Source organism: Labrus bergylta, chromosome 14 (assembly GCF_963930695.1).
Source record: "Labrus bergylta chromosome 14, fLabBer1.1, whole genome shotgun sequence".
Lineage (NCBI taxonomy): Eukaryota > Metazoa > Chordata > Actinopteri > Labriformes > Labridae > Labrus > Labrus bergylta.
In genome coordinates, this window is record NC_089208.1 from 28,955,091 (window position 1) to 28,962,562 (window position 7,472).

A 7,472-nucleotide genomic window follows, 5' to 3' on the forward strand; every position below is an offset into this window, starting at 1 on the left:
TTCTACATGTTAGTGTAATATCTGTATGTGCCTTCAAGAGCAGAGAGGGTAGGTCACACCTCTTTGCCCCAGTATCAACAGGGATTAGACACAGTTGGAGTTCGGCAGCTGTTGCTGATTGTGAAGGTGGAAGTTACTTTTTGTGTTACTAATGTTGTTGACATATGTTATGGACCACGGCTTGTTTATGTTTATAAAGTTTAAGCTAATGTTTTTGTTTTTTTCTAACACGCTTTTAAGCAGGGAGAGCAATATACTCTTACACAATACAGAGGTAATGGCTTCGTTGAATATCGTTAGCTATAATGTAAGAGGAATTAACAACCCGATTAAGAGAAAAGGGCTCTGCAGTGTTCTATAGCTTTGATTCAGGAAACACACTTATCTGAAATAGAACACTTCAAATGAAAAAGAGAGTGGGTTGATCATGTTTATAGTGCATCATGTGGGGAGAGAAAACAAAGTGGAGTAGCAATCTTGTTTTCTAAAACGATATTCTATAGCAATGAGAAAACTTTTTTTTAGCAGACAACACAGAAGGAGCCCTCAGGTTTATTGACATAAAGTATTACGAAATGGGAAATAAGGCTGAAGGCTTAGTCCAGCTGCATAGGACCTCAAATTAAACATCCTGAAACCAATCAGGTTGAGACTCACCCTAAAGACTCAGATTATATAATGGTCACGACCAGGATTCCAAGCTAGAAAAGATTCAGGAGTTCTTGAAACCTCTCAAAATGAATAAATTGACAAATGCTGAAACACTTGTAGAGCCTATAAAAGAAGAAAAAGCTATCATCAAAGTCATGCAGAAGGAGGGGAAGGACCTTTTACAATGCACTACTTATCGCCCCATAAGTCTTTTATGTGTAGATGATAAAATACTGACCTCAATCTTAGCCACTAGAATACGAATACAAAAAAACAAATTAAATCTGACCAAACAGAGTTTATTTCAGGCCGTCGAGGAACAAATAATGTAAGCAGAGCATTAAATCTGCAGTCAATAGCGGTAAGAGATAAAGCGGTTATCCTCACACCCAACCCAATGCATCTATTCGATGCTAATTATAAACAAAGAATTAAAAAAATAAGAAGTGACATAACAGGTTGGGAGGTCCTTCCTCTTTCCCTTTTTGGTAGAGTTGAACAATAAAAATGAACCTGCTTCCTCTGCTTCTCTTTTTATTTCAATCCCTACCCATACAAGTTCAAGTCTCCATCTTCAATATGTTAAACTCATTTCTAAATGTATATGGCAGAATAAGAGGCCCAGGATAAGACTTAAAACTCGGTCAAAAGATAGGGGAGGTGTGGGCCTGCCTCATTTTAAATGTTATTATTGGGCTGCTCAGTTATAGTGTCATGGATGAGAGGGGACGAAGAGACAGGATGAACCAAGATAGAACAGAGTAGCACTAAAGGAGTGTCATTATTTATTAATATTTTATTTCTTTACATTTTTTTTAAAGATTTATTTTGGGCTTTTCGCGCCTTTAATGCAGAGAGAGGACAGTGGAAACCAGGGAGAGAGAGTGGGGAATGACATGCGGAAGGGGGCCAAGGGTGGAAGCGAGCCTACCGCTCGAGACGAGAGTCTCGATACATGGGACGCGCGCCCTAACCACTGCGCCACCAGCGCGCCCCATTATTTATTAATATCAAGTCTGTTAACAGGGGACCAGAGTGACTATGGAGGGCTCTGCCTATTGTAGGTAATGTAGAGTTTCCTCCTTCTATGTGGGATAATGGGTTTAGAAGAAGGACTGACAGAAGTCTTTGCACAATAAACCAACTATTCAACAGAACAGAAATCAAACCATTTTCCTAACTTCAGGAATTTTAAACATCATTATTGAAGATAACGTGTGGGAAGAGTTGTGTGCCAATAAGGGAATTAACAGTCAACTATGTAAGGAGTTTGACTGGAAATTAAAAATTAGATGTTTTAACACACCCTTTGTTATTTCTATGTTTGTTAAAAAACCTTCAGTTGCACTGTGTTGGAGAAAGTGTGATAGGGGACCACTCACATATCTTTTGGGATTGCCTAATGATTCGAGGGTTTTAGAAAAATGTTTAAGACGAAATTGAAATTATTTTAGATGTGACTGTCCCCCTAGATCCTTTGTTGTTTTTGATGGGAGTTGTTCCTGCATGAATATACAACACGGATCAGAGATACACATTGCAGATACTTTTGTTGATCAGCCAAAAAATGTGAACTGTGAACTGGAAGGACACAAAAACCTCCAACTGATGACTGCAAGTCTACAAATGAAGATGGACATTTTTACCCGCAGGTGGAACTGTGTAAAATGATATCTGGGTGTCTAAAGCCCAATTCACACATACTCTGTGTGTGCCGCGGTCCATCAGCGCCTCGCACTACGTTGTACTTAGCTGCCACTCTCGTCAATCATTGTGTTCACACAGGGCGCTCTGCAGTCCGTCTCCGTAACGTGCCACCAACGGCACTACGCTCTGCTCCGTTTCAAATACACAGCGAGTCTATTTTTGCCGAAGTACGCTGCAGGCACACGTCAAGCTGGACAGAATATGACAGCCCAGACAGGAAGTCAGACAAGAAAACGCACAGAGCATCTGGTCAATTTCAAAATAAAACACAATATACGGACTCGCGATCATATTTTTCATCACTTTATCAACATTACGTCAAAACAGGAACCGAATTAACAACAATGCATCCTCAGAAAGACAAAGCAACATGTTGTTTGCATGTTTTTCTCTTTATTCCCGCGGGATCTTGTAGTTCTCCTGTGATGTGTCATGGGTGCGCTGACGTCCCAGAAACGGATACAGTGTGAATGGGCGCGAGCCGTCTGACCGAGCAAAACCGTGGCGCTGACTTTTTATTTATTTACTTTATTTGCCACTGAAGTATTATTATTATATATCATTCTAGAGAAAGGCCTATGTCACAAAATGTCCTGTTTTATAAAAATGAAAAATAAACAGTTAAAAAAAAGAAAGAAAGAAAATGAGTTGTTAAGTTTTCTTACTTTGTGTCTGAGGGTCCAGGTTCTTTACTGAAGTCTGCAGGAGGATCTTTGGACAGATCACTCTTCAGGGACACACAGCTGGGTACAGGAGACTCTGCTCTCTGTCTGCTCCACTGAACTCTAAAACAAGTTTTATATTCATATGAATCTTTGATAAACTCACTGATTAAAATTCTATAGAAGAAGCTGTAAATAGAAAAAGGGCTACAGCTGTGGATGATGAGAAGGTTTCCAGGTTTGTTGTGTGTGTGTGTGTGTGAGTGTGTGTGGTGAGGGAGGTGTGTCACATTGACTGGGTCAGTGCTTCAGCAAGCAGCATAAACTTTAGAGCAGCCAGAGCCTGGCCCGATGCGATGTCGAACTATGTATTTAAAAACGAAGACAAAGTCGGGCATCGGGTTCAGTTGGGCTCGGGTTGGGTTTCAAACCTCTACCTTGTTTCAAAATGCTAACTACTACTTTGACTCCCCACAAAAAGCCCAGGATTTTTTTTTTTTTAATACTCTTTATTGAAGATTATAATATAACACAATACCCCACACAGTACCCCCCCCCCCCCCCACCCCAAGTGACCAGGCAGTATATTCGACTAAACAGAAAGAATTAGAGAAAAAAATAGAAAACAAATGGATAATAAAAAAAAACAACGATAATAATTTAAAAATAATTTAAAAAGGAAACTAAAACAAAGCTAAATATATGTAAATTTACATGCTCTTACACTCTTGCACGTATACATGTTTATACATGAAAGGGGAAAAAAATAATAACATTAAAAAGAGATAGACTTAACTTAAAAAAAAATCTACAATAACATAAATGTATCATATGAATTCAGAAAAAATAAATAAATAAATAAATAATAATAATAACTTTCAGCCTACTGTATGTTGATAAAAGTGTAGACTAACCAGTCATCAGCAGCCTCACCACGTTATGCAGCTCACATGAAGGGTTATGAGAAGGCTCTTTTCCACTCTGATAAATGCTTACCCATTAAGAGCACTTTTTTAAGTTCTGCAGGTAAATAATCTAGAAAAGTTGACCAAGTCTTAACAAACAGCTCATCCTTCCCCTTCAGAACAGCTTGTAATCGTTCGTGAGGGAGGGTGTTGAAAATCTCCCTGTACCAAAGCGTAATGCTGGGTGGGACATCTTTTATCCAATTGTGCAAGATGCACTTTCGCGCGATTAAAAGGAGCTTTTCAAGGAGATGGTAATATGATGCAGAGAGGCACGATTCTCTTGAGGGAAGTCCTAGAAGGAACACACCTGGGTCTTTTTTAACTTTTATTTTAAATATCCCGCTAATTTCTTTGGAGATTAATGACCAAAATCTGGAAATTAGTTTACACTCCCAGAAGCAGTGGAAATATGTCCCTCTCTCAGAATGGCACTTACCGCATAGAGGAGAAAGCGAGGGATTTATTTTGTGCAAGGTAACGGGGGTGATATGCAGCCTGTGTATAATCTTGTATTGCGTTTCTCTCAGTCTATTACATGTGAATGTGGATCTGATCAGGCCCATGGCCGTCTGCCAATCATCTTCAATATATTCACTGCCTAAGTCTTTTTCCCATTTATGAGCAATATTTAGTAGTTCATACGTGATTGAGGCAGTAAGAAGCAAATACAATTATGATATAAAGTGTTTTCCATTTTTACGCTCCAAGATAAATGTCTCTACATCGCTACGTGGGAGGTTAAGAGCCAACCTGAGAAGATATAAAATGCCTAATTTGCAGGTATCCAAAGAAATGTTGCTTGGGAATATCAAATGACTCCTGTAACTGCTGGAAGGAAAGCAGAACGCTATCTTTAAAAAGGTCACCCAGCACATCAATCCCTCTGTCCTGCCAAGAGGAGAACAGAGACGATCCAGTGCCTGCAGGAAAATCAGGATTTTGGACTATTGGAGAGAGCAGGGATTTCACATTTTTAATTCCCAGATATTTAGTTATGTCACGCCACACTCTAATACTATTGTAAATAACAGGATTATGTTTTATGACTGAATTAATCTTATTAGTGTCACAGGTGACCAGGCTCCATGGTGAGTATGGGGAGCAAGCCCAAGAATCAATACATGTCTCTCTTTTAAGGTATGTATGCAGCCAAAGCCAAAAGTGACGCGTATGGCATGCCCAGTTGTAAAATATCAAATTGGGCAACGAGAGACCACCCATATCAATAGGCAATTGAAGCATCTTAAGCCTCTGTCTAGGTTTTTTGCCCTGCCAGATAAAGAAAGAAAATGCCTTTTCTAAGTCCTGGTTAGTTTTTTTTGGCAAGTACAAGGGGAGCATTTGCAACGGGTACAAAATACGGGGGAGAATATTCATCTTAATCAGACTAATTCGACCGATCAGCGAAAGCGGTAGGTTATGCCAACTCTTCAGATCTTTTTTAACTGAAAAGCAAATTGGGGCAAAATAAAGATTCCATAATTTTTTCAAGTCGGGGGGTATTTTTATTCCTAAATAAGTAAAACCAGTGGCTGACCATCTGAAAGGAAAATTGTCCGGGACATCTTTTTTATTCAAGCTTCCTAAAGGCATAGCCTCAGATTCATTAAAATTTATCTTGTAGCCAGATATGACACTAAACTCACTGAAGATTGTAAAGACGACATCAATTGATTTTCTAGCAGATGATAAAAACAAAAGAACATCGTCTGCGTATAAGGCGATTTTATGTTCCATATTCCCCATCGTTATTCCTCTTACACCTCCATGTATCCGAATGTTTTCAGCTAATGGCTCTAATGCTAAGGCGAAGAGGAGCGGACTGAGTGGGCACCCCTGGCGTACACCTCTTGCCACAGGGAACGGTTCAGAGCGCCAACCATTAGTTATAATAATCGCTGTTGGTGAATGATATATGGTTCTGATCCACTTAAGGAAGTCCCCCCCAGCCCAAATCTCCCCAGCACATCAAACAAGTAACTCCACTCAACCCTGTCGAAGGCCTTTTCGGCGTCAAGTGAGACGGCCAGCGCCTTTTGTTTCTGCTGAGAAGTACACTGTACAATATTCATAAGTCTTCTCACATTGCTGCTTGAGTAGCGTCCATGAACGAAGCCTGTCTGGTCTGAGTTTATGAGTGTTGGGAGTAGTTTCTCCAGCCGCCTGGCAAGGAGTTTTGAAAGTAATTTGCTGTCAACTGAGATCAAACTAATCGGCCTGTAGGAACCACACATATCAGGGGGTTTATCTTTCTTCAAAATGACAGAGATATTGGCAAGGTTTAAAGTGGTGGGGAGACAGCCCCTGTCAAAAGAATCCGAGTACATATCTGTGAGGGGGCTAACTATTATTTTACTAAACTTTTTATAGAACTCAGGACCAAAGCCATCTGGTCCCGGGGCTTTACCTCCCTTGAGAGTACATATGGCTTCAGACACTTCTTCCTTATTAATTGGCTTGCACAGATCTGCTTTCTGCTCAAAAGATAAGAATGGTAGCTTGATTTTGTTAAGAAAATTTGCCCTAGCCACCCCAGAAGATGTACAATCTGAGCTATAGAGATCTTTATAAAACAGCATCATTGTATGACTTATATCAGCTGATTTGAGGCGCCTGGACCCATTTCTGTCTTTTAGAGAGGGAATTACATTAGGTTCAGTTTTGTCTCGAGCAAGACGTGCAATTAATCTGCCAGGTTTGTTGCCTGATTCGAATAACCTGTGTTTAGCAAAAAATATTTGTGTCTCTGCCTTTCTGGTTAATAGCTGATTCAAAGCAGAACGTGCAACATCCAGCTGTTTCACCAGAGAGCTATTGCGAGATAATTTGAACTGAGTCTCTAGACTGTGTATTTTTCCCTCTAGGTCAAGCTGTCTCTTTATGGCATCCTTTCTCTGCGCTGATGTAAAAGATATAATCGCCCCACGTATGTATGCCTTTGCAGATTCCCACACTAAGAGAATGACGCACCATCCGTAGGCATATCCATCCCACACCTGAACCTCTTTCTCCACATCCCTCCCCCCCAGCCTATCATAAACATCGATATGATCAAACCCCAGTAACGTAATATTTGGAAAAATTTGTATGCATGATATATGAGTATCTACATGCTTACCATAATATGAATATCTATATATTTTTTACCTGCTCGGGAGTAAATCCTCTCCACGTAACTTCTACACAGAATAGAATCGTAGAAGGGAAATAATAACAGTTTCGGAAATGAAACACCAACACTTACGCATTTTGCTTTTCCCAAACGGGAATGTCCGTTGAACGTGATAGAGGTAAACCAGGAGAAGTATAAATCTATCAGTTAACGTCCGACATAAGTCGCCGGGGTCTCCTCCTCATCTATACATTGCTACTCCATGCGTAATGACCATCAGCCTGGAAAAAATGTTCATCTCCGCTCCGTGTGCAGAATATAGACATCAAGTGTCCCCTGAGGTGGCACCATTCCTGCTCCGAAAGTCATCAA